The sequence below is a fragment of the Musa acuminata genome, chromosome BXJ1-5, assembly GCF_036884655.1.
Source record: "Musa acuminata AAA Group cultivar baxijiao chromosome BXJ1-5, Cavendish_Baxijiao_AAA, whole genome shotgun sequence".
Taxonomy (NCBI): domain Eukaryota; kingdom Viridiplantae; phylum Streptophyta; class Magnoliopsida; order Zingiberales; family Musaceae; genus Musa; species Musa acuminata.
In genome coordinates, this window is record NC_088331.1 from 10,360,669 (window position 1) to 10,366,668 (window position 6,000).

Here is a 6,000-nt window from a genome sequence, read left to right on the forward strand (position 1 = left end):
CAACGAATAGTAAATACGAAGTTAGAGTGAAGAGTTCAAATGTTGAGCTTCGGGAGGAAAATATTATATTCATAAGGGGTTCTTTTGACGGTTTAGGGATTGATCAACCTTTTCATCGATTTGACTCGACCTGTTATATTCTCACCGAATTCAAGGATATTTTAGCCTTTTTAAAAAGTTTTTTTATAAGAATAAATGAATAAGGAGCGTTTTACAAAAAAAAAATGATCTTTAAGGATCTTTTTGAGGCAATTGCCCATAAATTTTATAATAAATTAATATAAATATTATAATTTTTTAAAATATATAGATATTTTTAAGATGCATGAACCTTAATTAAAGGTTAGGTGAAAAAAATAATATTTTATCATATTTTATTTTTGAAATATGTTAAAACTTCCATAATTTCCTTTTAAGATCTCACAATCTCTCATATAAATTACTTTACAAAATCTTATAGCTTTTAAAAAGTCAATAATTAATATTTGTGGGGATTCAGACAAATTAAAGTTCAACTGTAGGGTTTTACAATATTTTATTTCAATAATCAAAGACACTGCAAGTCTAAAATATTATAAATATGTCTTATCCTTTTTATCATCATCTTTTCACATAAGTGAACAGAAATATCTAGACCTTAATTTAAGGTTGAGTGGAAAAAGAAAAGAATTTTATCATCCTTTAATTTTAAACATGTCAAAATATTCTTAGTCGACATTCAAGATTACTTAAACCCTCATAAAATTATTTTATAAAGTCTAAAACCTATGATAATATCAATAATCAAGGTTGGTGGGCATTTGAAGTAATTATGATTCAGTTAAGCATTTTTAAATAGTATTATGACTAAAAAAAATGTTTTCTTGCTTTTAGTGCGAAATCATTTATGTTTTATGATAGGACATTTTCATGATCATCTTCATTTTCTATATTTTAAATAGCTTTCCACTTTTTAATTTGCATGCCCTCTATAAATGTTTTCTTGCTTTTAGTGCCAAACCATAGTGTTTTAAGTTTTGCTTTAGTAATCAATCATTATAATTTCTCATGAATAAAGAAGATATTCACACCTGATCATTAATGCATAAATATTTTTTGTCTTATTATTTTAATTATGGTAGTGTTTTAAGTTTTGCTTTAGTAATCAATCATTATAATTTCTCATGAATAAATAAGATATTCACTTCTAATCATTAATGCATAAATATTTTTTAATCTTATTATTTTAATTATGGTAGTGTTTTAAGTTTTGCTTTAGTAATCAATCATTATAATTTCTCATGAATAAATAAGATATTCACACCTAATCATTAATGCATAAATATTTTTTTAGTCTTATTATTTTAATTATGGTAGTGTTTTAAGTTTTGCTTTAGTAATCAATCATTATAATTTCTCATGAATAAATAAGATATTCACAACCAATCATTAATGCATAAATATTTTTTAATCTTATCATTTTAATTATGGTAGTGTTTTAAGTTTTGCTTTAGTAATCAATCATTATAATTTCTCATGAATAAATAAGATATTCACACCTAATCATTAATGCATAAATATTTTTTTAGTCTTATTATTTTAATTATGGTAGTGTTTTAAGTTTTGCTTTAGTAATCAATCATTATAATTTCTCATGAATAAATAAGATATTCACAACTAATCATTAATGCATAAATATTTTTTTAGTCTTATAATTTTAATTATGGTAGTGTTTTAAGTTTTGCCCTAGTATATTTAATCATTATAATCTCTCGTGAATAAATAAGATATTTATATCTAATCATTAATGCACAAACTCGTGAGAACATTTTTCACACCTTAGGTGCGATAATAATAGTACTAATACACTCGATCTCATCAAAACTCTAAAGCTAATAATGCTTGGGAAAGTTCTCATGTTATACTCTTAATGTTAAAACAAGAATAATAATATTATACCATTGATTAAACAAAATAAGTAAAATACTATAAAATAAATAGAAGTTAGAAAAAAAAAAAAAAAACTCAAATGCATGTGTTCCTATCCTAAATGTATTCTCTCTATCTTGAAATCACCTAAGATATAATCAGGATGTAAATTCTTCTGTATGAACATCCTGGAGAATTAAGAACACACTCTGATAACAGTAAAACCAAACAAAGAATGAGAGATATTACCTGAAAAGAGTTGAGAAAGCAATCTAATTAACTTGTCATAAAAATATATGAAAAGGGGGTATTTATAAGTCTTGTGGTAAACGAGGAGTTGCCATATGACAGCTTATGAGTTTATCATGTGACAGCAATGGTGGAAGAGGGTTGCAATGCCCAGAAAGAGATCTCTCGATCTCTATATCGAAGCTGACGAGCCCTCGCATATGCACTTGTCCTTACCTCACATCCACACCATAAGGTAAGGAGGGTTTACGCTTGAGATATGGAACTCTTTGTGATGTTCTCACTGATAGCCACTACAACTCTTATGCTATCCATGTATATCCACACTACACAATGGGTTTATACCAAAGCATCAAGGAGAAATGATGTTTAGCCAACAGTTTGAATGCATCCATGGTGCATTTATTATGGTTTTCACACCACTAGGCAAGGCATTTTAATGATTAGCTTCAATATGGTTCTTCTATGATTAACCCTAGTTTGCTCTTTTTTATTTATTGGCTGGCTTTGCTCACATAAAAAGTCCCTTTCGATTTTATTCCTTCTATTGGCATAATCTTTGGTGTCAAGTAGTAAAGGAGGATAGAGCCAATGAATAAGATTGACCTTCTATTTGGCATAATCTATACGACGATATTATGGATTTACTTTACTTATCATTAAGGAAAAAGAGGATTGATCGAATGGTTCTCAAAAACTCAATATGCTTATGGTGTTCTTACATATGATTTATATAGTTTATTCAATAATTTATTTGTAATCATAGTTTATTCAATTAGATGTTAATGTGAATGAATCATAACTATAGACCTACTCCTAATAGATTGATTCTCAAAAAAAATATCCAAATTATAAATAAGAAATCGATAACAAAATTTTACTATATATTTTGATCGGGATTCTTCAATCGGTAACAATGCATGGGTCATGCTTTAAACACAATAGCTCATGAAGCCAGAGATGAATCGGTGAGTGAGAACATCTAAAAGCATAACCCAAGCAAAACAATGTTACCTTCGTTTCGGCTATCTATATTTGATTTAGCGGCTTTATATCATAAACAAATAAGATACTAGTATACGATCATTAATGTATAGACTCATGAGTGTGATGATAGTAAGACCGATGCACTGGATTCCATCAAAACTCCAAAGTTAAGCTTGAGCGAGAGTAGCACCCTCGTGAAGTCCTCCTCGTAGAATAATAATATATGATATAGAAAACATGTGAAATATTATAAAATGAAAATTAAAGCTAGAAAATAAAAACTTGGAGGTGTGTGATCACTGTCCTAATTATATTCTCTATACCTCGTGCTGGCTTTTGTAAGAAAAATTACTTACGATATCGAAATATAGATTATGTCAGAGAATCAAGAGAAGGACCAGTAAAAATCAAACAAAGAAGGGAAGATGTAACTTGAAAATAGTCGAGAAAGCAATATTATTGGGAAAAATTATGAAAAATGATATATTTATAGGTTTTCTAGCCAATCAGGAATCGTCACGCATACGAGAGCAACGGTGGAAGAGAGCTGAAGCATCCATTGGACTCAACGCACATGCATCACTTGTGCGTGGTGAAAGGGTAACGCGTAGGGCGTTCCTCTCAAAGGCAAAACAATAAATGTTAGGGGTATTTTCATAATTTTACAAAGAAAAAAAAGTAAAAATGATAATAAACCCATAAATAATAATTTTTAAAAAATATATATTATTTTTTTTATTATTTATCTTCCTAATATTATTGATTTTATTTTTTATTTTTCATAATCTCTTATTTCATCCTCGTTGTCAAAGCTGTTCTTTGTCAACATCGATATCATAGTTGTTGACTTTGTTCATTGTGGTATTTACTCGTTATCCTCTCTAATGTCTCTTCGCTCACTTTTCACGTAATTGACGCTCATACGACGACCCATCAGTGCTTGTTATAAATATAGTTAAATACGATATCACTCAATATAGTTAGACTTCACTTGCCTCCCCCTCGATGTTGCCCTCCAACGAGGAAAAAGAAGATGCATAAGAAGAAGAAAAAAATAACTTACAGAGATATTTATATCCTTTTTATAAAAGGATAGTTTAAAAATTTTATAATTTTAAAAATAAAATTATAAATAATTAAAAAGATATTTTAAATAGCAATCTCCTTCACCATTTTCTCCATTTAATGCTCCAACAGACCTACGCAAAGTGGGAAGGACCGGATAGGAAACAAAGACAGTTTGAGGGTTCACCAAGTCACGCCAACGATGCCACTCCACGTGATCCCACGTCATATCCTAAAATTGTATTTGTTTGGTGCTCCGATGAGAAAGCGGAATCGATAACGACATTAATCGTTGCCTTGTTTGCGATCCCACGCACTTGGAATGAGCCCGCCGATCGCAGTGTATCTTGGATGAGATTCGGATTATATATATATATATATATATATATATTGTAGGCAGACAGAAGAGAGAGAACATTAGAAGAAGAAAAGGATGATGTAGAGAGGCTTCAAGTGCTGCAGAGCAATTACAGTAAGGTTCTTCTCCCCTTCTCTTCTCCAATCCAAACTTTGTTTTCGATTTTTCTCTCAAATCTTCGGGAAAAATGTTTTAATTTTTCTTTACATTAATTTTTTTATTCGTAAGACTTTCATAAATATTAAAAATTTTATAATAGTTTAACATGATTTTTTATTAGTCTTAAAGACTAAGAGGATACTCTCGACATACATTGGATTGGATGTGAAGCTTTATCACTGTTCTTAAACTTAAAAACACCTAATTTTATTGTACTCGTGGCTTCCTTAAGCATGTAAGAAAGATACCGAGTCTTGTTTAATTCCATATTGAATTTTAAGATGATCAGATTATTTACCATTAATGCAACAAGCAAATAGTGGGGAAGCAGTACATGTTTTGATCCGATTGATCATTTCGTAGGAAAAATGCAATAGGTCTATCATCTTTTTAGGCATAGCGATCCATGAAAACTTCTCATAAACTTCCTTAAGATCCAACTTTACGATAATATATGGATTTTTGTCATGAAAATTAAATATTGAATACGTAATTTCTTGAGCTACTATTAACTTTGCTTTGGCTGTTTGTATTTGATTTGGCAACCTTCTACAAAGAATCCCGATCTCTTGTGAATAAATAAGATATTAATGTATGATCGATCAATAATGCATAAACTCATGAGCATGGATTTTACAATTCAAGTGTGACGGTAGTAGCACTAACCCTTAGGAAATCCTCGTGTTGCACTCCTAATATTGTAATAAGAATAATAACATATGATAAAAACATATGAAATATTATAAAATTAAATAAAAATTAGAAAATAAAACTCAAAAATGTGTGATTGTTTTCCTAAGCATATTTTCTTTGTCTTGAATTGATCTTTATGAAAAAAATTACTTACAAATATAATTAAAATATAAATTTGACTACATGAACATAGTAGAGAATGAAGAGAACTCCTACACCAACAAAATCAAACGAAAAACAAAGATGTAACTCGAAAAGAGTTGAAAAAGCAACAAAATGAAGTTGTAAAAAACTATAAAAAGTAGATACTTATAAGTTTTTTTTTGGCTAATCAGGGACGGCCACATGACAACTTGCGAGTGCACCGTGTGACCATGGAAGAGGGCTGAAATGTCCATTGGATTCACATCACCTATGTAGGGTGTCAAAGACAAAACAGTCAAAGATAGGGGTATTTTCATAATTTTAGAAAAAAAATAAAAAAATATGCGTAAACCCGTAAATTATGGTTTCTCCACCAAAGCAAATAATAAAATATTATTTTATTATTTACCATCATAGTATTATTGATTTTATTTTAT